The 27,086-nt window shown below is 47.4% G+C and overlaps 1 pseudogene; it reads left to right on the top strand.

Moving 5' to 3' along the window:
• Positions 1-27,086, top strand: part of LOC119461003 (glutamate receptor ionotropic, kainate 2-like) — a 310,204-nt pseudogene that overhangs the window by 219,317 nt on the left and 63,801 nt on the right.

Here is a 27,086-nt window from a genome sequence, read left to right as displayed (position 1 = left end):
GTGAGGTTTGGATGTGGAACTGGGCACCGCAGTATTGGGCGGGGTGCGACGGTCGGCTGTGAGAGGATACAAGGGGGCAAGAAGAAGTGGGCTTCCTCGCTCCCATGAGGGAGCACGAAGCCGCAGACAGAAGGGGAAGAACAGGGAACCACCTTCTTCGTCGACGACCGCGGAAGCGTACGAAGCCAAGACGGCGGCTGCCGTGGCGCATTTCTTATTCTGCTTGGTGGGACGTGCCGCGTCGGCACCACCGGGCACACCGAAAGCCTTTGAGCCAGCTCCGTCTTCCTCGACGGGCAATTTTTTCTCTTGTCTCTTTCTTCCCTTTTCCTATCATCATTCGCAATCCTTTTCTTGACGTTGTCACTGCTTTGGCGTCTGCTTTCCTTCATTTTTTTTTTTGCTTCTCATTTCTGCGTTGTTCGGCAACGCGCACCGCACACACACACACACAAGCTCACTGCCGAGGGCTGTTTGCGCTGTTCGTGGCGAAGAAGGAAGCTAGACCGATGAGACGTTGCCTCGGCATCGTGCAGTTTGCTACGTGGTTCTAGCCCCCACCTCCGATCCTCCACCCCGTGTCTCGCCGCGTTCCTTCCCTCGACGTCAGCCGCAGGAGATGTTCTGGTTTTGACGCGTTTCCACGCCCGCCTTCGCCGCCGTCGCTTGTTTTCCTTTATCAAGTGGCTCGCTGCTTTTCATCTCTCAGCCTTTCTGGCCTCTCGGCTGCCTGTGTGTGTGTGTGCCTCACCCATGCCGTCCCTTGTTTCTCGGAAACATAAGCCGCTTCGTCTGAAATGTAATTTCTAGTCGCCTTTGTTCGTTTCTTCTTCTTTCGCTGCTCGTGGCTCTCAAGATGAGATAATGGAAAGATTGAGTTCCGTGCCTGTCCGTGTTTGCAAGATGCTTGGCACGCTGCATCAATACTCCAGTGTCCTTGCGGTATACCTGTAGTGTCAGTACTAAGGCCTTTAGGTACACCATTTTATGAAATAAATGTTTAGACTGGAACAAAGTAAAAGATAAGTTCGGGTGCTGAAAGGTGGCTGGAAGAAACAACTGTCTCAAAAGGAGCCCTTCTATAGCTTTGCGATAGTTTCTGACACACTGAAAGATCTAATCGCCGGTGAAATTTTCACGCTCCGAAATTAAATTGTACTACGATACGGAAGAATGTATAGCGAAGGAATTCAATTTAAGGGCTACCATCGTTTTTATATTTTGCTCTCAGTGATCTTCGCATTTTGCATAGAATTAGTGGGAGGACGTCGTGGCTGTTGCGCTGATCGTGGTCGGTGCACCGCGATACATAGGAAAATGCACGAATGTCATTGAACGCGATTAACCAACACTGGGCGGACAAGAGAAGCCTCAGCCTAGTGCCAACGTTTTGACAACAAGACTTGTCATGGCCTGGGCGACAACTGCATAAGTCAACCTTCCTTACTGAAAGGAATTTTGTATCTATGCATTAACACCTCAATAAGGTAACGATATGGGCAAGTTAGAATTGTGAATCCCTGCTAGCTTTCAGCGCGAAATTTCACGAAATAAAGGAACGAAAACAAAAAGAAAATCAGAAGATGGAACTTTTTTTTATGTTCACGTGTATTGTGTAAATTGTGTTTCCGTGCTTTCCGCACTTCTGCGCTGAAAGCTACAATGTATTAACACCTCGCATACCCTAGCATGTGCATGTGGGGGCTTTTTTTTATTTTGTATTATTCGAGTAACTTGATTGACTTGCGTTTGAGTGCAAGGAACTGTAGAACCTGCCGTTTTGTTGCCGCTTTTTTGCCTGTATTGACTGTTTAATTAAGCACCTCTGCGAAATGTGGATTTTTTCCTTGCATTTCTTTATCACCTCATAAGTTATCATTCTTTAATTATACAACATTTCATTGTTTGTGGAGAGGCCGGCGGCATAATATTTGTATATGTTTCCAATTTCATCCAAATAACTCACTCACTCACTCACTCACTCACTCACTCACTCACTCACTCACTCACTCACTCACTCACTCACTCACTCACTCACTCACTCACTCACTCACTCACTCACTCACTCATCATTTCGAGTCTCCATCTCCCCTTGAACCGGTTTTCCTGATTTAATACCCAAATGCATTTGGCCGCCTTTGCCGTCTTGCTCGCAACTGAAGGCAAGCGTAGAAGAGTAACAACAAAAAAAGAAATGAAGCTACGGCAGACGAAAGAGCAAAGAAGGTAGTAAACACGGCGAACGTATACATTCCAGAAGAGGGTGTAACAGTAGTCTATGTACCTCGACCAATGACCGCCAGAGTTGTTGTCGGAGCATGCTATCATAATATCTATTTCTATCAGCGTTTCCCGACATTTCTCGATTTCTTGACGGCGAACATGAGCCCGGCATCTCAATAAAGAGATCTGATGCGTCACGGGGCTTCGCAATATATATCACGTTAAGACGCGACAGATAAATAACAGTGTGGTTTTGCCGCGACCGCTTGACGTCTGTGCCACAGGAACCGGATCCCCGCGGCCTACGTGAGTGCGCCGTCCTACACTGTACGTTATGCCAGAACGTGAGACTCCGTATTGCGGCACTGCATGTGTGCAGACCAAGAATTACAGCCACGCAAGGAGCCCGATGTCATTCGCTTTGCTTAGCGCCGGTGAGAGAAACGTCAGTGCGCCGCTCTTCGCAATCTGCCCCGTCAAATCTCTGAGCAAACACCGGAGCCGGCGCCGTCAGCAGTCGCTGACTGTGTCCACGACACTCCGTTCACATAACCTGCATCTGTGGTTGGTCATCGCCCCTGCGTAGAGGCTAGTGAGAAAATACCTTTTATGTTAGCCCTCACCTGGAAAAAAAAAAAGCTTTACCAATTGCGGGGTTGTCATCGTGGCAAGTCGCTTGTCTTATTAGTACTGCAAGTGCGATCTTGTTTTTTTTTTATTTTTTATATTGCGCGCGTAGTAAACTACGCCCCGTCTTTTTTTATCGTTCTTTTGTTGGGGGGGGTCGTTATCTGTCATAAATACCCATTCCCTATAAATAGGTAATATGTATGACGTATGACAGAGTTTTGTTTAAACAATCTCCTATGTCGTATTTCTTTAACGCGCGTGCTGTCCTAGCGCACGTTATATTTAAGTATGTCTTCTTTGTAAAGAAGCTTCACAAATTGCATTTAGAACTTACTCCTACCCACCGTGGTGGAGTAGTGGTTTTAACGTTGCGCTGTTAAGCCCGTATGCACGGAATGCTAAGCCCGAATGCCACGGAGGACACATTTTCGTGTGGGTTAAATGGAAACACGCCCGTGTAGCTCGCATTGGGTGCACGTGAAAGAACCCCAGCCGATCAAAAAAATTACTCTGGAGTCCCCCACTTCATAAAACCCCATAATTTAATTTTTATCTTATTGTCAATATTTTCTATTCTGTGGGCTGGTCTGTCTGCATAACGGCACCTCTAAGCACTTTCCCTTCTGTGACCATTCGTCCTTGGACGCCACCACTAGATGGCGAGCACCCACTGCTGGGCTTTTCAGCCTGAGCAGCAGATTGGCAATGGTAGGATATAGGCAAAGTATGCGCCGTGTTGTTATAAAGGGTGTGGCATCCTTCCGTTCGAAGAGCCCGAAATCGCATGTTTGAATCCAGGCTACGACTGCCTCACTTCCAAGTGGACGTTAAAACGCTCGGGTGCCGAGCGTTGTGTGCTCATTAAAGAACACCAAGCGGTAAAATTTATTCCAGATAACTCCACTGCGGTATCTGTGTTGTAACGTCCTCAGCTACACGGAGGCGTCGGCGCCTCGGTTTAGCTAATCACGAAATTCCTTTTTTTTTTTTCTTGCGAACTGCTCTGTGCGCATGGAGAGCGATTAGCCAACAACATCCGTGATTTCCATAGCTTCATTCTTAAACAGCGCTACTAAGAGGTGCGAAAAGAAGGTGGACAAAGATAAACGTACCGGCTGTTATCTCTTCGGCGAAAATTAAAGAAAGCCGGCGAACACCAACTAGTGCAAATGGCTGTCTTTTGCTACTTCCAAACCATCGCATGGAATTTGTGAAACATGCCCTAACTTTGTGATAATGCACCAATTCTACTCCAGTTCTTTTCCTTCTCGCGTTTCGCCAGTGAAGCGCGCAGGGCTCAGCGTCACATTATCACCATGATCGGCCGGCCGTGAGCGGTGGATGACACGTAAGGAATAGCAGAATCGAGCGAAACGAATGGCCACATTATACCGGCCCTGGCGTCTGCCACACCGACCAACATCCCGACACTTGCCTCAACAACTCGTGCTTCACAAACTTATTGTCCGCGCCAACAAAGAGTGCCTCTTAACTTGGCTTACTTCCCTTTCCATTCGTTATTTCTTACTCACATTTTTTATTAGACTTCTTTCTTAGTATTTTCGGCTTTTCAGACGCGCTTCCTGAATTCCTTCCTTGCTTTCTTATTTATCTTTCATCCCTTCCACCCTTTCCCTCCCGGGTCTCCCCCTTTATCGCACGTGATCGGTACACGACGCTCGGGCACTTTCTTCCTCATTTTTCTTGCTCCCCCGCAGCAGGCAAGCAGCGCAACCAAAGAACAAGTTTTCGCCGCCGTCTCTCTCTCTCTCTCTTGCCTCTATAGAGGGCCCTGCAGCCATTCCCAACTTTCGATCCTCGCATCTGGCGCGTCGGCGTCTCAGCCAGCGCGTCGCCCCGTCGCGCTCTGGGCTTTGACACTGATCGAGCGCTTTTCGAGATTCGAAACCCGGCCATCGAGACGGCGCTGGCGGCAGCCGTCGCGCGTCCAAAGAGAGAAAGGCTTCGCCCGTGGCCGGAACTCGCCGGCTCGGCCACGCCCCCTCGCGAGCGCGCCGAGAAGCGAGTGAGCTGCTTGCGAACCTCGGCGACGTTTCGTTCCCGGGGATGTTTAGGATGCTGTTTTCGGAGCTTGGAGGTATTACTTATTTCTTCTGGTTCTTTTTTAAGAAAATGTCATCGCGACGAAGACGTCGTCGTCTTGAAAGAGTGACTTGCATCCTCCTTTGCGAAAAATCGCGGGTGAACAACAGGCTCTGCCGAGACATCCTGGAATGGGGGTGAGGGGGCGTGTGACTTGAGTTCACTGGGGTGTACGCATTTGTCTTCATTGTACGAAGTGAGAGAATATAGCTGGTCGCGAGAGAATTCGCCGATGTCTGGGCTGTAGATGTAAGGGCAGTATGCCGTGACGTGGTGGCAGTGGAGAGCATTAAGGACGCCAGTCGCGTTGTTTAGGAGGTGTGTCATCGTGCTGAAGAGTGACAAAAAAAAAAAAAGCGAAGTGACGCACTTGCCAGATAATGTAGTTTAGGGAAACGCTTTTTTGACGATTATTTAAATTTTCCACCCTTTTTGCCCTTCGCAAATGGCTCACTCGTCTCTTGGCTGCTGCTATCAACAAATCGAGCACTACTAGCGGGGCTGATGATAAATAACGGAAACGAATTCTCACAATTTACGACCTCTGGTTGTCCTTCCGAGTTTTTTTTTTTTTGTGATTGATGTCGGACGGTAGAGCTGGTAGTGATAATAATATAGATTTGTCTGAGTGAAAACACATGGCATGGCAAGAACTTTATTTTGGTCCCGAGAAACTAGGGCCCGAGGGCAAAAGCCCCCAGGCTAAGTCGGTGGCTCCGCCCACGTAGGCACCGGTAGGCCAAAGGCTTTCCCGATGTCGTGAGCTCTCCTGACGGCCAGGAGTTGATCTTGGAGGACTTCACCGGATATGCGTCGACTCCAGTCCTCCTCACTGTTCAAGTCCGAAGCCCTTTGGTTGGGGCACAGCCAGGTCATATGATCAAATAGACACTGAGTGTGTCCACAACTTTTACATTCCGCGGGAAACTCCTGGTCAATTTTGTTAAGCACAAAAGGTGTAGGATAAGATTTAGTTTGAAGCATTCTTAATGTGACTGACTGACTGCCTGAGCTCTGTTTAGCTTCTGATGGGGGGGAGGAAAAAAACCTCCTGCCGTCCCTATAGTGTGAGGTGATTTCGTGAAAAGTGCTAAGTGGGTCTTTGTAGGAGCCGCAGTCATCCTGGAGCAGTTCCAGATCTGATGCGCGGCATGTGAGATCTCGCACAGCAGAGTGAGCTTGCTCGTTAGGATTGCAGCCATTGGGGCTGACCGAGTGGCCCTGATGAGCCGGAAACCAGACTAAGTGTGATCTATCCGGCTGCTGGTAATTATGAGTATTAATACTGTGTATAAGTAACTTGTGTGCTTCCATTGAGATGAAGCCGGCGGAGTAGTTCCTAATAGCTGTACGGGAATCGGAGAAAATCGTGGAGCTTCTCCTCATTGTAATTGCAAGCGCTATGCTTGCTTCTTCGGCAGCATGAATTGAGCTCGTTCTTAGTGACGCCGCGCTTATTAATTTACCATTCTCATCGACCACGGCAATAGCGTAGCGGTTGCCCGATCCAAAACACACATTTAGTTATTTTCAGCTATTCTGTTTTTCGTTCTGTGTGCTTGTCTTAGCTTGTTCGCCACAAGAATTTGCCCTAATCTGTAATCTAATGCATGCGGATGACACCTCATACGTACGGAAATGTATTGTTGTTGGTGGCAGTGGTTATGATTTAATTGCTATAGCTTGAGGGGAGAGCGGGGCTTCAGAAAATTAGGACAGCGGTGCTCAATGTCTTGGGCTTCACGAAGCTCTTGGCAGGGTTTCGGATAATTCGTGGGTCTGTGTGGGTTCTTTCGTTATCTTTTTTTTTTTTGTGTGTAAGAACCAGTACATCAAATAAGAGATGTATAGATTTTTTTTCGCCCTGCTCGAGCTAAGGACAGAATGCAAAGTAGATTAGAATTGAAATATAATATTTACATTATGCCTGCCCAAGTTTTCTTTTTAAACAGAGACATAAGCCCTTTTTGTATTCATAATTTATAATTCCTATTCTATCAATGAAAAACAATTCGCGCGAAGTATAAGAAGTCGATACGATCGATACGATCTGGCAGCTTTGATGCCTTCATGGAAGAAACGAAAGGCACGTAGGTTTAGATATGTTTTCTCCAGTTTGATAGATTACTTGTGAGGAAGGGATAGGAAAGTGAAAGAGATGGAGAGCAAAGACAGGTGTTTAGAATTTCCCCACGTGCTAGACAAGGCACAGTCGTGCATTCAAGTCTGTCACATAGGCGTACCAGTGCAATTTAATAAATAGCAGTTCGTATACCGCTACTTCACATTATTGGTGAGCGACAATAATCGAAAAAGTGCGAGCAGATGCAAGGGATAATACGCCGCAGAATGTTCGCGTGCCACAAGCTTCCAATGTACGCCCTCTATATACTAATGATAGCGATAATAATAGCGACTTGAGCTGAGTAATCTTGTGTGAGAGTAAGCGAAACTCTTATCGCACTGTGTTTACCTGTTGGGAAAGCACAATTCACGCCTACTCAATGAGGCACCCAGTGGCATGTCATACAAACCGCCAATTCCAATAGGAGGGAGCTCCGCACCTGTAGGGAGGCTCACAACACGTGACACAAGGCACGTCTGTGACAGCTCAGCTTTGTGGCTTCTGTCGGGCCACTTCTCCGTATAACGACGAACACCGGTGCATTCGATTGCGCACTACACCTTGCCACACGTTCAAGCCAACCGGCTGCGCCTTACGACAGAGGCGATTCGGGCGAAATCCACGAAGCGCTCTCAGAGACAGAAATAGTGGGCCACTTTGTTTGAGAGTCGCGAAGCAGTGAGTGTACACTTGGCCGGAGAATGACCGCCAGTTAGGCTTAGTATCGGCTTCCCTCGACGGTCGCCACACCGTCGTGCCTTCCTTGTACGCCCGTGCGGGTCTAATCAGCGGTGTTCGACAGAGATTACGGCGCGTGTCGCAAGCGGCGATGAAAAGACCCGGGTCCGATCGATGGATCCGTTGGATGCACGCTCGGGAGAAGATCCGGCTAATCAGAGCTACAGGCTGGCAGTCATAAACATGCCGGCGGCGGCAGGGGGCGCGTTTGATGGCGTAATCGAAAGCTGCTGTGGGAGAGAGAGGGAGGGGGAGATGCCACTGGTCGTCTCTTCCAGCATGTTATACGTGCGTGGACTGCGTGGTGTGCGCGAATGCCGTGCGACATTGATGAGCCGCGGTGCTGCGGAAACCAGATGCTGCGGCGCAGTCCGTGGCGTGTCGGCTTTCACCCGCTCGGTGACGTCCTTTCTTGCTTCTTGTCGTCATTGCTTTGCACGAATCTGCGCGCAATGTGTCGCGATTTACTGAGCGGCAAAGTAGTCTCGAATTGCCAGCTTCCTACAACAATGACTTGTTCGGCTCCGGTTTGATTCAGCTTACCATGGGTCGTGTGTTTAACAGCGAAGCTGTTTAAGCCAGCTGTAATTTGTGGTTCGTATCAAGAAACTGCCGCGCAGTAGCCATGGCAACCAGGAGGAGGAGAAGGAGGAGACTCACCACCTCTCTTCTCTGCGCGACGCACTGAGCCAGGAGAAAAAAATGGAGGACGCCTAAACTTCGCCTTTAAGAGTGCAACGCGATAGCGTTATCGGGCCCCGTTCACATCGTATTTTTTTTTCAGTAGAAGCGCTTCACTGCAACACATAACGTGGAAAAGCCAGCTTACGAAGACCAAGCTTACACCAATCTCCTTAAAGCCGGCTTCACGTTTAAACAGAAATGCATTGCTGGGACGGCGTTTTTTCGGGGGCAATATTAGTGGTTTTATATTAAAATGTGAAGGCCCTAGCACCTTCTTTATTATTTTATTAATTCATTGCTATTGCCTCGACGCGCGCGCGTGTCCTAAACGCAGGCGAGGTCCCAATTTGACCTGCTGAGGATGCGAGCGCCATCTGGATATCATTTTCGCAAGTAAAGTACCCGAGCGCGCGGCTGTAGGTCTGGTAGAAATGCTGGAAAAGGGGTTTGTGTTTGAGTTTCCTCGTAACAGAATTATGTTTTCTCGTCCATTCAAATAACAATCCAACGCTGAATGGTAAACAATCAGACGCCGAATCCGATGCCGAATGGTAAAGTAGTAATTTACCGTTTTATTGCGATAGCAATTATATGGACACTCAAAAGCAGATTTCTGCCGTTGCCGTCGCCGTCGCCGTGAGGTTCCGTATGACGTCAATGGAGATGAAATCGTCGCCGCGCGCCGAACGCTGTATGTGCGAGTGAAAGGGCGCGAGGGACGCGCGCTTTCACGGGGAGTGAACGCACGGCGGAGAACAAACGCGCGTTCTGCGCTGTGCTCCCTTAAGGGCTGCAGAAGTAGGCATCTCTTTCCTCCTCTACAATCACCATATATGTAGAGCAAACGTGCCTTCTTCCGACGCGCGAAAGGCCGTGGGGGAGGGGGAGGGAAGGGAGGCGACGTTTAGCTGCGGCACCAAGTGCCTATTTATATCAGAGGCTCCGGCAACAGTCACCAACGCCGCACGCATTTTGAGCGAACGCGGGCAAAACGCCGACGGCGTCGACAACAGTTCTGCGTGTTGCCGGTGCTGCTGCATGTCCAAGTTTATACAGCTGATAAAGCTGCTATCATTACTCCGTATAGCTCTCTTCAAATTTGCTATCGCAATTGATGCTTAGCCTTTCAGGTGAAACTGCGACAACTTTTTTCTGGTGTATTTCACTGTGAGAAATTTAATTTTTGTTCACCAACACCTTGCACCACGTGGAGGGCCAGCGTGGTCGGGGTGGTTGGGGTGGTTGGGGATGATTAGCTCCGCCACCGAGCCGGCATCGCACGCCGACGCCGGTTGACGACGTCGGATTTTCTGCGACACGGAGCGCTTAACGCTGTCACGTTAAAAAACAAAAACAAAAATTTGCCGCGTATCTTCGTGCTTCGCTGCAAATGTCGTCGAAAGACGATAGTCTTCTGCCGGCCGTACTACATGAGTGCTGGTCTGATCCGCGGCCACCCGTGATGCTGTTCTCGTACCATTTACGTCCTGGCATGAAGGTTTGTTTGAACAGATTTCATTTTACCGCATTATTTCATCAAGCGGCCATTTATGTTTTGCCGTGCCTCAGACAGCGCTTCCTTTATGTTGAATCGGCCCCATCTGGCTGGCATTGATAAAATTGAGGAGGCGCTGCGTGAGACATGGACGCCATCTGGCAATACATCGGGAAACATGAGCTTGTGCAGAGGGTTTCCTTCCTCCATGGCAGAGGGCGCTCGTCGGCGCGCAGTCGGGGAACGTCGTTCGTCGGCGCGCATAGCATGGCATTTTTAGCGCAGCTTAAGAAACTAGGGTCTTTAGAGTTACGTATCTATGTATTTTCTATTAAAGGAACACACCTCCTAATACTTACCTAGTGATGTTGCGCCTCAGATATGCGTAATATTTACTTTGTGATCGATAACGTTCACAACTATGAACAGCCGTACCAGTTTAAGTAGTGTGGGTGGTAAGCAAGTGGTCCAACTTTGGCCGGGTGGCTGAATCGGGTGACAGACAGACAGACAGACAGACAGACAGACCAAATTTTCAGCGTTTAAGTTCCCCAAGAAAGACTATCGTCTTTAAAAAACTGGCCGATTGATATCGAGCGGCTAGCCTCCAAAGCGTTCGGCGTCTGCAAGCAACAGCGTTCTTGGCACTGTGCCAGTCTTGGTTAGCCTGCCTGCGTTTTTGGCATGCCAGGAACGCTGTCGCTCGTAGGCGCCGACGCGTCCAGCGCTAGTCATGCGAAATGTCGCGAAAGGGAAAGTACCTCCAAAAATGATCGCTCGAGAATATCTTCCCTACATGCGTAGTTAAGTTAAACCAAGTAAAGACCTAGCAGCAACCAAGTTAATACCGAGCAGCCAGTAAGACTTGCGGACCGACAGTTTCGCTTTGCCTAAGCTTTGCACGACCGAGTGCGAACTTGCCCGTTTTTATGTATTTTTTATATTTATTCTCACGAGATTTACTAATGTTCTGTTCTCCTGTATCTTACTTTCAATATGATATATGCACACTATAGAGAGTGTGCACTACCATCATAGACGATGCCATATTGTCGTACACCCAGCACGGTGGAAAGCCTCGTGTTATCTCGATCCTCTTGTCTCCAGGTAGGTTATGAAAGTTGGAAATAGGATTAAAATATGACATCGGTGACGTCGCCTGAGTACTTTCGATACCCGTTCACTGATAAAGGGCACCCAGTGGAACATTGCTTTTCATGAATTTCTTTGCCGTTTCTACTTTCTCTATCCTTCTCTCTACCTATACGTAATTGACAAGTTGTTGCGCCAGGTGAAATTAAGCGGCAGGTACTGCCTTCGGCTCAGCCACCCCACAGCGCTTATCTTTTGATATGTGCCGCCACGTTTTTTTTTTTTTTTTTTTTTTTTTTTTTTTTTTTTTACTGTGATAATCCATGTTTTCTACGTAGCAAACGGAACATTCGGCGGAATCCTGTGAACCGAAAGTGTAGCGCCGGATCTCTGCTCGCAACTGTACCTCGTGCCATCTTGCTCACAGTAGGAGAGCTTCAATGCAGCAAGCACCTCGAAACCGCAAAAAAAGTTGAGAAATTGTGTTGGAAGGGCAATTTAATTAGCCTCCTGCGAGGGCTATTAATCAGAGAGGTGAGAATTATTGGACTGACTGGCACCTTGGCGTAAGGAGTAAGAAAGTATACTTCGCTCACATGACGAATTGCTTCGTGGGGGTGGTAGAGGAGAGAGGGAAAGAGAGAGAAGTTGAGGGCTTGTGTCCACCATACCTCTCACTGCAGTTCCTCCCTCTTTTCTCTTTCTCCACAACAACAGGAAAAAGCGTAAAAAGAAAAAGCTGGGGATAACTAAGAGGAGGCGAGGAAAGCCTTGTAGTGAAAGAAAAGAGGAGGCCTTGGGTCGCCGTGATGGATTAGAGCACGGTTCAAGTAACCTGACCGGGACAAATTGGCGATCGTCCCGCTCAGCCGGGCGCGAGCGCAAAGCCTCCCGTTGTTAACGGCCTCCGGTGTATACGCCGGTGCGGGTCCCTTTCAGAGCCCATCAGAGCGGCGAGTAATCTCAGGAAAACATCATCAAAGAACAATGCAATAAGAAACCTAGACACTCTATACGAGCGTCTGAGTATACTTGATAGCGCTGGTTGCTCGCCGTAGGGTGGGCTTCAACTATATATATAACTGTATACACACTCTCGCTCGGTATAACCAGCCTTCGCTGCCCCTATAGTTCTCGGTGGCTTTGGTTACAATAAACACATATACTTCGTTTTCCTACGAGTGCCGTTCAAGCCGCTCAGGATCCGCGTTTCTCCGGCACTGCACGTGTGGAGTTTATTCGCTGGTTGTCCTAATCTTTTGTATACCGAGATTTCTTTAGTGTGCAGCCCGGTAACCATGAAATGGGATATTCCGAGCTCCACGGCATTCAGGAGAGTTCTCGCACTGCTATGGAGGGCAGGAAAGTGGGTCGCTTGGGTGAACTTAAATCTTATTATTGGAACTTTGATCAGGACTTTGTATTTGCTGAAGCAATTCATTTTTTTTTCAGTATTTCTTGCATATTAGTGTTCCCGTGGCTCTTGCGTGCGGGTTCATGTGCGCTGTGTTTTCCACCAACCAGAGTCGTTGTATGTACATTAGCATGAACATTCGCATGTTTGTGAATGTTCTGAGAATCAATTGCTTTAATGCGTAAGCATTACCTGGCGAGTACCCCAGCCCCGTCATGCGAAACGTGTAATGCTTTGTATGTGCACAACAAATGCGTGTTTGCAAAGTTAAGACATTTAATTGTTATAATAGTGTAAATGTAGATTCATTAGGTGAAGTACTTTAGTCGTTAGAAGCATTCTGTTGATGCTGTAGAATGCTTAAATCTTTCATATTTCTAAGCAAGTCATCAACAGTATGCAGTGTTCGTAGTTAGACATCATTCTGCATGCTCTTAGGTAGCCCTAATATAATTTTAGAGGTACGAGCGACGAGTCCGACAACGTTGAGTCCGCAACAAGCATAGCCAGATTTCTCTTCTAAAAAAGTATTCTGCCAGAGGGCTGTAATTATATTTGAAGGCTATAGCGTTGTCCCAGCTCTGGAACTTATTCTCTGAGAAAGACGTCAAAAAACTGTCTCTCCACTCAGCCCATGGCCGGTGCGCTTGTTCTGCGATTCTCAAGCCATGCCAGATTTTCGCAATGCCTCAATAGGTACAAACGCATATTCATAACCTTGTCAAGGTCTTGTCGCCAACTATTCTGGTCGCACGCGTACTCATAGAAACACAGCCAGGCTTGAGCGTTTGCAGTTGACGAACCGTCATAAACATCCGGCTTTACGGTTTCCAACGACGGCCTCCGAGAATGCTGGAGCACGCATTTCGTCACGAGCTCTAGTATTTGTTGCTGGTGTTCACTGTTTCTCTGCTCTAGTTCCATTATATGAGGAAAAATGTATTTTACATTCTCATATTTTCGGCCTTGTTCCCTCATGCTGGTCGTACACAGTTACGCACCACCACCAATCACAAAAGGTCGTGTTCGTGAGTGTTCTGAACAAGGGATCAGTGCTCACCCGTAACAGCGAACCGTCCTCTGTACAAAAAGCTTGCCACAACCGCGTGTCTGTCGCCGTCTGCGCAGGTTTCAATGACGTTGAAGACCATGGTACTCGGTAAAATGAAGCGGATGCGCCAAATTTGTGATAAAACTGAGATAAGTCAGTATGACAAGGTAGCAATCCTTGATGATGATGATGATGATGATGATGATGATATCCTCAACGCATGGCTCGCACCCACTCCGGGGGATTTGCCAAGAATCGGGCACCTGAACTTTTAGATACGGTTTGATTGTTTATTATGACTGCTTCCTCCTCTCCTCTTCCCACCTTTTCCCTTCTTCTACCTTACAAGGAATAAATTAAAAAAAAAAAAAAACAGAGAGACAGAGAGAGAATACTCACAGGGACACATAGGGCTCCTTAGAATATGCATGGGGAAGCTTATAGCAGGGGCGGGCCAACCGAAATTTGCGGGTGGGCCAACTTGAAATGTGGGGGATGCCAAGTGAAATTTATTGGATGGGGCAACTAAAATTTGTAGGTGGACCAACTTAAATTTGGGGATAGGCCAACTTAAAATGTGGGGGTGGGCCAACTTGAAAAAAAAATTTGCCATTATGGACGCCTTTCTTACTGTTACAGTTTTTATTAGTTATTACAGTTAGCACGAGTTAAGTCGTAGGCTCGGTTTGAGCGGTGAATTAAATGTTATGCGTAAGTGTCACATGACCCATTGAGCGAAATGCAGCTCCACTAACGTGAAGCCTGGGAGATGCGAAGCATGCAGTGATGCACCGCTAATGGGCTCATACTGGCTTAAGCAATGGCTGATAACCCCGTAAACGCGGCCTCCCCATTACGATGACAGAAGAGAAGTGAAATTCTACGCTGGAATGATGAGCGGCCACGCAGCCAGCTTTGGAAGACGACGACGACGAACGCGGGAGCAGTGGCACGAACGCGTGCTGAGCGCGAGCACGAGCCGCTTGCTTACCGTGACGACGCCGACAGGAGACGCAGACAGCCCAAGCGCATAAGGTTCTTCGCACCTAAAAGGAGAAAGACACTAATTGCGCGCATTACCATATTGTTGTCTTATTTACAGGTTACCCTGTCATGCTGTAGATAAGAGAATCGAGGTAACACGCGTGCTCTCAACCCTGCTGGCAGTACAACAATATGGCGGCCTTGATGACGCCACTCCATACCCCTTATAAAGTGTCGCCGAGATCTGTCGACTTGACGTAAAAAATTCCCGTTGCTTTCTACGCCAGCGATGCGCACGGCCATGGTCTGAGGATCTCCATTTCCGAAAAGCGAGTCTTGAGTCCAGCCGCTTAATGTTCTCCGGATCGGTTACGTGCTTTGTAGCTGTGCACAGAACTGACCTGGTGGAGTACGATAGCAGCTGTTAGAAATTGTTGAGAGAGAGAGAGAAAAAAAAAGCACGCGCACACACACAAGGAAAGTGAACTGCATGATAGCCTCTAAACTGCGAGCACTAAAGGCGTGCTGCTTTTTCTGGAAAAGCAGTTGAAGTGCCTACGCGTATACAAGGTACATTATTTCAGGAAAGCCATTGCTTTCATGGTGGAACATGAACGTAAATGGCTGAGCCTTCTCTTTCTCGCTTCGGCAAATATAGTTCCAGGCTCTGTGAGCCGCTGGCTGGTCGTTCGGAGGTTGTCGATAGTCCATGGGCGGCACTATTGTCCTTACAGGCAGAAACTGCCATATCAACTTACCGCGTCTCCTTTCCTGTTCCTCGTTGTTTATTTTTTCCTTCTTTTTTTCTAAAACCCAGTGAACCTCCAAACCACTCGCGGGTAACCCAACTGCGCTGCTCGTGGACACGGGCGTTGCAAGGAAAGCAGTAAAAGTAACTTTGAACGTCCCCTGCCGCAAATCAAATCCACTTAGTTCACATTTTGCCATGCATATACATCTTTCAGAAAAAAATAAACAAGACCACCCTTGCTATAAATGGATAGTTTTACATTACTTTTAGAGCTGAAATTCGGAGATGGCAACCCTTTAGCCCCTACGAATTATATTTCTTCGATTGTTCAATGTGATGTTGGCAGCCGTGCGATGCATTAGCGACTTATATGAGAGCAGGCTTCTGAGAAAATAAAATAAAGAAGAAGTTTCACGTCAGAGGGGCGTATTCATCGAGAAACACTTCATGTCAGCGGTTCACAAACTACCAGAAGATGCAAACATACTTGCGTTTGTACGCAAGCAATGCACGCAGGAGAACAAGCGGCACTGTAGAAAAATTTGGCAAGCCAGATGTACTGACTCCAGGGGTGCGAATGTGCGACTCTCGGCCACGCTAGAAACAAGAAAATATGCCCTTCGTGAATTGAAGCCTAAAGGCCAACCTCCATGCAGCGAACTTTCGCGACGAATTTCACGTGACGAAAAATCCAGCGCGAAGCGCCACCGCGAATTCGTCTCGCCACACTCCATGCAACCAAGAGCGGGCGAACGCCGCCGACCATGCGGTCGACGCAGGCCGCGAGGAGTTATTGTGGCCAGATGAGCTAGGCAACGAAAGCGACGTTGGCGAATGAAAGCAGAAGGTAAAAATGTTTCGAAAGCAATGTTTTTACACGTAAAATGAGCCAACTGACCTGAAAAAGTGCGTACATAAGTGCTCGCTGTTAGCCGGAACCTACTTAGGCTTTTTTTTTTTTTTCGGTATTTAGCCGATACCATCCCTCGTCTGTGACCCTGTGTTTTTTTACGGCTCGCTCCGCTCGGCAACAGCTGAGTTTTTCTCCCGTCAGCTTCCGCCTTCGAACCTACCCTGCCGTTAACGAAACACGGAAACTCATTATGTGACGACGGACATGGCAATCGTCCGTCGAAACCATCATCTCCAGTTGAAAAAGAAGTTGCTGCTTTAAAAAAAGTTGTCGCAGTTTCACCTGAAAGGCGAAGCATCAATTGCGATAGCAAATTTGTAGAGAGCTATACGGAGCAATGATAGAGCACGGCGCAGAACGCGCGTTTGTTCTCCGCCGTGGGTTCACTCCCCGCGAAAGCGCGCATCCCTCGCGCCCTTTCACTCGCACATACAGCTTTCGGCGGCGCGCTGCGACGATTTCATCTCCATTGACGTCATACGGAACCTCACGGCGACGGCGACGACGACGGCGACGCCGACGGCAGAAATCTGCTTTGGAGTGTCCATATAATTGCTATCGCAATAAAAAAAACAAGAAGAGAAGGAGCGATGCATCGATAGCGGCCGTAGTCGTCATTGCAACAGTTGTAGTCAACCGACTTTTCCAGAGAAAAAGAACCCGAAAAACCCGGCACGCACCAGCGGATGGTCACCCCTGTCGTCGCGCCGCAATCGTCGCCACGTGGAAGAGGTTTATCAAGCCCCCCTCTACCCCTCGAGGTGCCACACAGGTGGTACCGATTTTGACTATTGTCGTTCCACTGCGTCGCGAGAGCTGGGCAAAGGGTATACCAAAGGCGCGCCGAAATGGGGGGTGGGGGGGTCACGTACGTGGCTTGCGAGAAGGCTCTCTTTTGTCTCTTAAAGTAGCGAGCCGCCCATACGCCGCACCTACGCGATGCTTCAGCTCACGTTTTTCTCAGGTGTACCAGTGATCTACACCCTGCAAACGTAAATCAAACGTCTTGTCAAAACACGGCCGTACATCAAAGCATCATGTTGCGGGTACGCATGGGCAGAGCATCATCGGCTAGCGAAGCCTCTAACTACATAGAGTAAGCAAAACAAGCAGTGACCAAATATTATTTACTAGAACATTGAGGCGCAACAACAAACAAGGAGGAAAAACGGCGCTGGAAAACAAGCGTTTGAAGCGAACGTAGAAATAGTCCAACAGTAGCCGGGCGTCAACAACCAAAACTCCCGCCGACGGGCGACCGACGAAAGCCAACCTCTGTGCTAGGTTCCGATTGGTCCACGTTCTCCGCCGCGCCGTACGACTTCGGGTGGCAGCGGTTCGCTGGGCGGCGAATATCTGGAGGGAGTGGATCGGCGGCGAACAGCGAGTTTATTGACGTCGGGCGGCGGGCGGCCGCCGCCGAAAGTTCGTCGCTTTTTCGCTCCGTGAAGGTTGGCCTTTACAAAGGGGGGTTAGTTGCGCTTTGATGTACTGGACATTGATGAAATCAGCAGAGAGAGAAACAGCGAGAAACGCTTGGATAGAACTCTGCAGAAGTAAATCGAACTTTCCACGTCCGGAAACATAAAGATGAGAGAGAAGATTCTAGGCAGCGCGCTGAATAAGACATGACAACTTCGTGCCTCCCACCAACCGAAGACAGGTGGACTAAGTGGAGAGACAGAAAGCAAGGAGACGTAATGCAGGGAGATAAACCAGACGAGCGCACGGTTTGCTACCACGCACAGGTGATAAGCGACAGGGGTGATAGAAAGAGCAACTAGAAAGAGAGAAAAAGAGAGAGAGTGAGCATTGCAAGCACGCGGGAGGATGCACAGGGGGACTATAAACGGTCACTCAGGCCGGCGCACTTCAAGAACGGCACTAGTGTACAGAATGAAGCAAATTCAACGGACCTCAACAGGCTTAGCAAACAGATAGATACGGTCAGGGGACACAGCCAACACCACCTAGATAGCACAGGCCTACGCACTCTGATCTATGACGTCATGCTACCTGGCCCGAAATTTCCATTGCCAAGGCTGGCGTGACGAAAGCGGTGACGTCAAAATCAGTGTTGCTTACGCGGGAGCATCCCCATTAGATTCTATGGCAGTAGGGCCAGGTAGCATGACGTCATGATGGGAGTGTGTAGGCCTTGTGATATCTAGGTGGTGTTGACACAGGACGCGGGGATCGTATTTGTCAAGAATATTAGCGCTCTCCATCGCGGTGACCTAACGACGTACTTCAGCAGTCATCATTCTGCACTGGCTGTCAACAGGTCGGCAAATTGCCTCCGCATCCTCTCAGATGCAGATGTAGAGACGTTTGCGCTTATGCGTAATCGGGACGTTCTTTCCACTGAACGTTCCTTCTTTAGTGATCATGCAGTCTCGGTTTCAACAGCGGCAGCAGCAAGCGACCGCGATCGATAAGTACTCTAGCTGGCGAAACAGGCGCCACCTGTTGAACCTACATAGAAACGTTACGGCGCGGTGCTGTTTGTTTAGCGGCCCGACGGGCTTCGCAGATATCTGTCGATCTCGCTTTCCCTGAACGCTTGCGCGCGCACACATACCGTACTCGCCTTTCAGCGGGGCACGTGCACTGATTTGCCTCGCTCAAGAAAGAGGGAGAGAGAGAAGGAGTGAGTGAGAGAGAGAGAGAATGGAAGGAAGAGGGGGTAGCCTGCTGTCGCCCCCATGGCCCCCTTTCCTTTTCTTCGTCGTGAATTCCTTCGGTTCTATATTTGCTGTCGCCGACGCTGCCGCTACGGCAAACTTGGGCCCTTTTCATGCGTCTTTATTCGCAAGAGGAAGTGTAGCACTGTTGTCTTGGTCTTTCACTCCGTATTTGTGCTCTGTCGCTGCCCGTGAAAGGAGCCTCCTCCACTTCCTGCGCAATTTCTTTGAAAAAAAAAATAGAATTCTTGACAGCGGCCTCGGAATTTCAATGGAAGTCTGAGAATGGCAAGCTTCCGGTGGGTGTCATAAGTTTGCTTATTTCTGATGCGAGTGTAAGTCGGCGGTGCTCGGAGTTGGCCTTCTCTTTTGGGGCTTCATCAGGCAGTTTTTAGAACTAGAGGTGAGATGTTGGAGAGGCTTCGAAAGTCTGATGCTGGTGGATGAAGTGCTAAGTGCGGTCAGTATACTGTAGTTTAAAGGATTTCGCCATGCACATCCTACCAGTGTGCACCTTGAAATAATAATTTTATGCTTTACAAAAATTTAAAAAAAAAGGTGGGGGGGGGGTGCATTTTTAGAGGTGTTTTCTTAGAGGTTGATACGATGAGCGGTTACGCCTTGCATTACGTCGCGTAAAATGTTTTTAGGCCTTTGAGCAAATTTTTATCCAAACCTACAGGGCATGAGGCTTTGTATCAGAGCTGCGATCTTGTATCAGATATGCGACAAATTCGGTAAAATAACTTCAATTTACGTTCGAAAACTGCACAGCCTTCTATCATTACAGTCATTAAATCTGTATAATAGAAAATGACGTGAAGCACCTTCTCCTAAGCTGCGATTTCATAACTAAGTTGCAGTTTTATTTTCTTGAGCCTGATGATTGTAGGGTCGACATTCTGGGTGGCGGAAAAGGAAAAAAAAATTAGACATACAGTGTTCACTGGAGTTTTCAGAAGCTCTGTAAAACCAAGCAATCAATCCTGAGGTATAGCCGTACCGAATAGATGTGGGGTGCCGGGAACGATATTCTAGTTGAGGTGACTTGGAAGAGGTAGAATTTAACAGGTATCAGGAAGCGTGGAACAGATAGCCGATGGTCTATTAGTGTAATAGTATAGGGTCCACATAAAGTGAAGTGCAGACGATGATGGAAGCGCAGTAAACGAACTGAGGGTAGGAAAAACTAAAGCACTGAGCCGTTCTGCTGATGAAACACTGATGTAATCGGAAATGTGAGGGAGGAGTACCAGTCCTGAAGCGGACTTGCACTTATGATTTTAACGACAAAAGTTACGACTGACTGAGCCACAGTGTGAAAAGAAGTGAGTCGATTGCCTAAGGCTTTTTTTTTTTTTTTTTAGACCGTGCTTTGTGCTTCAGTCCACTTTCGCGCATCATCTGTAGCAGCATCATATTATTTGAGCAGTTGTGACAAAGCAGCCGGACACTGCTTCCAGAGACGATACAGCCACTAGAATAGCAAGATGCTAGATGAACTTTCTCAGCGTGACACCTCCCGTGCTGGTCATCTATACCACTTTATAACGACAGGTATACTATACCGTGCCTATGACTTGTGTGACTCTCATGGTACCATAGAATCAACGGAAACTATTTTCACCCACTGTCTCCTACATTTATCAAAACTTTCTCTGTATATAGTTAATTGTATATAAATTCCATGTTATTGGATATCTTACATTGTATTCCGTCCGCCTTATATAATGCCTTCGGTCCTTTAAAGCTTAACTAAATGAAATTAAGTTTATTTAAACGGAATAAACATTCATTCATTCATTCATTCATTCATTCATTCATTCATTCATTCATTCATTCATTCATTCATTCATTCATTTATGCCGTATTTTTTTTCTGGCCAGAGAGCCGCGTGCATGAAAAGTTCAACGATGTTTTTTTACATGCAGTCGTTCGTGTTAGATGACGACACTAATAATACTTCCAGCGGTATCAGCATTTCTAATCAAAAATCTAGAACGCACTGTCATATTTCGGCTATCTGAGTGGCTAACCTCCCAGTTCTTCTGACTCTTCTTCCTGCCTTCCTTTTTTCGGGAAGGTTCGCGTCGCCATTGTGTAGCTTGTCACGATTTTAAATTTACCACGTATATTTAGATACACACGTTAACCTGATGCGAGCAGCGATGATATTATCATATGCATATCTTTCTCTTTATGCAGACCATGCGCTCGCCTGTAAATCAAATTAATCGGCACACCGCAAACATAAGCAGAACAGCGAGGGACACCTGTTAAGGGGAGACATTCTGCGTCGACAGACGACCGGGCTGTTTGGCAGTATTTTCATAACAGCGGTTAAGGGGGTTCAGCCCGTAATTACCACTTTTGTGGTCACGCTTCAAACTATACGTTTGGCTTTCATCATTAGTTCTTAATTTTGTCACACTTTTCTTTTTTTTTTCTTTGGCATCCCCCCTTTTTGAAATGGCTTAGACGGTTCCGGTAACCCTAATTAAACCTGTTGCGTGGAACCTGTTAAAGCCGTACGTCGAGCGAGCGCCTTTTTTTTTTTTTTTCTGCGCTTTCCTGTTAACCCATCGACCATCGTGCAGCGACCTGTAATTGCGTTAAACTTCAAAACGTCAGCGGGCTCGTTTGCTCTCCCGCTCCCATTTTGTGTACATAGAGTTGAGAGGGTAGGGACCACCGTGGTTCTTTTTGTTTTTGTTTTTGTATTTGTTTTTATTCCCGACACCATCCTCTAGCAACACTCACTCGGAGCGTTTATCTTTTAGTTTTTCTGTCGAGGGGCGCTGAATCCACTTGATATGCGTAAAATCGGCTGCACTTGACATCTAATTGCTGAGCACACAGCAAGCGAAGGGATCAGTATTTGCGTGCAGCGGTGTACAACCTGCGGCAATACGAATCAACCAGAAAGGACTGAGAAGAATGCTTTTACAACTGTCACGTTATGATATCTTTCATTTTGTTCGATCCTTTGATACTGGGCTTCCAATCCTAACCCCCGCAACACTTCTTCGCGGCATATAATTCCTTTTTATCTCACCGTATCAAAGTTTGAATAAACTGCCCCGAGCATCTGACAAAAATATCAACATTTTAATTAAGAGCTATATTTCGTTTCATATGCAGCAGGCAATGCTGCGAAGATTAGAGAGGCTTTTCTCACTGCTCGCACTCACGACCCAAAAAAATAGTGTCACACATAATAATGAAAGATAACAGAGGTGTGCGTCATATAGTTCGATGTAACATTAAGTCTCATACTTTTATGTCACAAAACATGACGTGGTTATTACATAGCGGGCATCGCTGATCTGAACCTATTTACAACCGAACGAGGTGTAATGCGCCCAGCGGCCACAGTGCGCCGCTCGCGCTGGCAACCACAACATAGCACGCCGCGTACAGGAAGTGAGCACTACGTTTACATACGCTGCAGTTGGCGGGAAGCGCGAGAAACAGTCGGGGATCTTTGAACGCTACCGCGTTCCACTCTTAAAGTCGAAGCTTAAGTTTTCCGTAGCTTTCTTTTTTTGTGCGGAGGAGAAAACACGCCATCGTTGCGCTCCTGTCGAACCGAAATCCTGACATGCCGGCTGTCAGGAAGGAAGAACGCGAAAGCACCCGGTTTAAATCTCTTCGTAATACCACGTTATTTGACAACTAGCTGGCACCCGAATGAGGCAGCTGTCGCACACACAGACAATCCTGGACGCTAAGCTCATTTTGTGTCGGTAAAGTTCGAACGCGGATGAGAAACATGTCAAGTTGTTGTAAGCTTCACCGCGTGTGATTGTCCGCTTAGAAGACGGTTGAGCTAAAGGCGCGAACGCGGGGCACCCGCATAGGATGCATTGTTTTGAGCGAGTTCAAATTGCCGCTGAATGATTACAGAGTGTGAAAGCAGTGATACCGCGTGTGCACTTATTATGATATAGCGTATAGTTGCATGACGAATGCAATATTATAGTGTAAATAAAAGAATAAGGAGTGAGAGGGGTGTTGTGCCCTGTGGGAAAGAGCGAGAAGCTGAAGACACATACTGCAGCAGCAAAAAAAAAAAAAAAAAAAAAGTGACAGCACGAACCTATTACGTGCACTCGCTTTTTCTTAGGTGCATATCGCGCACTACAAAAAAAAATGAATAAAACAAAAAAAAAGAACAGAAAAAATTGAAATGAAAGAAAAGGAAAAGAAAAGAAGGACATAAAGGCAACTCCGTCGTTGAAAACTAAAAGCAAAAGATAAGATTGTGAGCAAATGAGGGGTAATTACACTGTCTACAAAAGTGGCCCGAGTTTTCTGGGTGTGAAGACGATTTAGGCACGCTCAAGAAAACTCGAGTATATGGTCGGGTACAGAAGGCTGTCTGACGGGGCACGAGAGGGCGTTGCTGTCCGTCTGTCTGCTGCTTACGCCTGTCTTTCAGGCGACGTATGGCGGGAACAGTAGCATGGCACACTCAGAAGTACATGTTTCCTCGGCGGCCTGTCTAATCTGTTCTAGTGAGTTGAAAAGAACAGCTTGGAGTGGCCGTTGAACATGTTCAGGATGCGCCCTTGCAAACGTCATGCATGTGTTTCCATTGCATCTCAAAAGAAAGTGTTTTAAAGATAACGTGAAGTCAATAAGGACATAGCGAAACTTCTATAACGACTTTTGTAAGGGTGTAGAGCGGGCTGTAACGAAAGCCCGATTGTATACATGTAAATATGGTCGTTCAGCTTCTTTCTTGCTGCCACTGCAACTCCTAAATTCTAAATAACCCATGCACATCGTTACGGTTCAGTCGCACGAATGCGAAAACAAACCGTGAGTACTACAAGTAACGACTAGCCACACGTTCAAGCAAATCTCTCTCGCATTGTATCTTCCTTTAATTATGTTTCAGTGCATTAAAGTCCTGGAAAAAAGAAAGCTCGTCAAACAAAGAAAAACCCTAAGGATTGGCATGACTGTTCCATCTATTTACCTGTTTGAAGCCTTTAACAAATGTCTCTAACACGGAAAATTTAACAAGCTGTTCGGCCTTCATAGTGAAATCCAATGCAAAATGACACAGTCAGAAAGTATGAACACATTTTCAGAACACGAGCGCTGATTTGTGGCCAAGAGAGATGCTATTTTAATAAAAAGCTTGCCATGTTCGCCTCGCTGATACCATGTCGTGCTTCTCCATTTGTTGGGTGAGTAATTGACACAATGATCACACAAACATAAAAATCGGCATGTAGATCCACAGCCACGTACATACACTCACTCTGGTCATAAAATCTCAATACCTTTAGAAATGTATTTGTTGCTCCCAATGCGCAGTAATTCTTTCTCTACGAGCCAAGAATTTTCACAGTTTCAAACTTGATTCGTAGTACAAATGCAACACAGCCTTTAGATGTTATCCACGGAAAGCCTGGCTGCTAACTGTTCTAACCACTACCTGAAGTACACAGGAACAGCGCAGACATCATGTGAAACACGCGCAATGGCACCTCTCTTCGTCTTCATCAGATTCCTGCGCTGTGCCCCTGTACAATGAGCAACCAACCAGCCCAACTGAAAACGCTGCCCGAAGACTGCTATTTAAAGACACCGGAAGCGTTGAGGATCAATCTGATATTCGTAATGAAGGAAACAATCTTTTTCAATGATGTATACACTGTTCCGTCACCGCAGAAAGTCGACATGCGCTACATTTGTCAGCAACTTTGTCCATGTTGTCCTGAGTCCAGTCGAAATAAAGAAGCACCATGGACAAACTCGCTGAAAAATGTTATCCGAGTCAGAGGTAATCGAACCGTGGCCGCATCCTTCGCTTTACAAAAATCGATTCGTGCACCGTCCTGAGTGACCGTGTAGAGTGCTCCTGCACATCCTCCCGCGTATACTCATTGCTCACGCTCTCTCTACTTGTCGATCTATCCCCTTTTTGTCTTACCTCTGTGTAGGGTAGCAAACCGGACGGTCGTGTAACCTCGCTGCCTTTCCCCTCCTTACTTTCTCCCTTTCTCTCTCTTTATCCACGGTGTCAATTATAAAAGGTACGAGCGCATTGCCAAATACGTTCCCTATAGCTTGGGCCCCTTTCGGTATACCTTGTCGGAGGGCGGGCGAAGCGGATGCTCCTAATAGGTGGTAGCTCTGTGACGAACGACAGCCGCCTTAGTAGGGCGCCGTGTTCTAATCCTCGCTCCCTTCGTGTCTGTTCTCAGTGTGCAGCTTGCTGAGCACGGGCATCGCGGGCATCTTCGGGCCGTCGTCGGACGTGACCAGCATGCACGTGCAGTCCATCTGCGACGCGCTGGACGTGCCGCACATCGAGATGCGCTGGGACTTCCAGCTGCAGCGGGACGACCTCTCCATCAACCTTTTCCCCAAGCCCGCGGTGCTGGCCAAGGCGTACGTAGACCTCATCAAGACATGGGGCTGGAACAGGTTCGCCCTCGTCTACGAGGACCACGAAGGTAGGCGTCCGCTTTTTGTTCATCCTGTGAGTCTTTACTTACACTTACACTCTTAATCTCACCCTCCATAAGTTCCATTAAGTGGAGCATATTTGCGAAAACGTTCCAGTTATGAAGTAGAACTTGTGGAACGACCGTGCTTAAACCAGGGGCGGTATTCTGTAAGAGTCTACCTAGTGGACGGTCCATTTCGGCTGTCGCTGATTGGCTGCTGCTTGACGTGCAGGAAGGAGACTGGTTGGCACCTTCCTGCACGTCAAGCAGCAGCCAATCAGCGACAGCCGAAATGGACAGTCAACTAGGTAGACTGTTACAGAATATCGCCCGTGGACTCTTGCATCGGTAGACTATCTTGCCACTGCTACTGTATAACACCCCTAATTGTGTTCCAGATAGGTTCCACTAAGCAATAAGCGCATAATCTAGTGCCACATAGGTTCCACTTACTTAGTGGATCTTATATTGAACGAGAATAAGGGTGTAGCGTTAGCACTGGTGAGACGTCTAGTGTGAAGCGTCTTGGGTATCATATGTGCCTCCAAGATCTGCAATCACGCAAAACATTAATTGCGAGTCACACTTCTTTAAAGGGATACTAAAAGCAAATATTAGGTCAAGCTAAAGTGATATACTGATGCTCGATATTGTTTAAGGGTTCAATGTTATCGCGAACGGAGCTTTTGTTCTCGATCGGCGAATCCAGCGCTCTGTCATGGCTCAATTTCTCCATGGCTGCGCGTTTGCGTTTTGCTCAAAAAACTATAGCGCTCTCTGTCGGGCGCCCTTTTACTCACCGATGGTAGTAAAGGGCAGTGATGACGTATGCAACATCACCACTCGGGCAGGGGGGCGGGAGGTTTGAATCACGCTAAAGGTATGCGGACCCTTCGAACGCAATTTTCTCTTAAACTAAGTCTCTCCTTGGCACGAAACAAGTGCTACGAGGTTTCTAGATTGGTATTTTAACAGTCCACGTTAATAATTGCTTTTAGTGTCATGTTAAAAGCAAGTACGTCAGTTGTACTATTGCTGTGGTGTACCGAATTCTGTGTTCGTGCGGAAAATCCTACATAGATAAGACAGACTGGTCGGTGTGTAAATATCAGGATTCAAGAGCATGCACTGGACGTTAGAAATAGATCAGGGTTGCATGTGTCGATGTAACCCCTTCTTAGATAAAACTGAAATAATGTGCCGGCATAAGGTCCAACGTACGAGAGAGATAATAGAGTTCTTTATGTTAGTTGAATGCACAAATTATGTCAGCCACGCGGCTTTGGCACGTTCAGTAGTACTCTGCGGGCTTTGCATATCAGTCTTAAATTTGTTCAATGCTTTAATTATCCAGCAATTATAATACCGACACATTTTACGAAATCCATACATCATGAACATGCATACTTTCTCGTGGCCTTCCGTGGTCTGTATTAGGCATGCAGACCCGCAGTGGGACACTGCTCTGACACAGTGTAAATCTGAAGTCACAGTGCACACTCCTATGAACACTTAGGTATATGTAATGAGGTAAGAGCTCGTTAAAGTGAGAACCTTAAATAACTTTGTTCTTACTACGTGTTTTAGTCGAACCAGTTTCGATCAAATGGGGAACCTGAAATAGATACAATAGAGTGATTAGGTGTACCAGCTTCGCGTCACTATTTTAAATGTTCCCGAGACAACTTGGGCAGGCTTCACATTTCATTTCGAACCAAGTGACCTGCATTAA

Source organism: Dermacentor silvarum, chromosome 8 (genome assembly GCF_013339745.2).
Source record: "Dermacentor silvarum isolate Dsil-2018 chromosome 8, BIME_Dsil_1.4, whole genome shotgun sequence".
NCBI lineage: Eukaryota > Metazoa > Arthropoda > Arachnida > Ixodida > Ixodidae > Dermacentor > Dermacentor silvarum.
The sequence above is the reverse complement of the archived record's forward strand: the minus strand, read 5'-3'. Positions and strand labels throughout refer to the sequence as shown.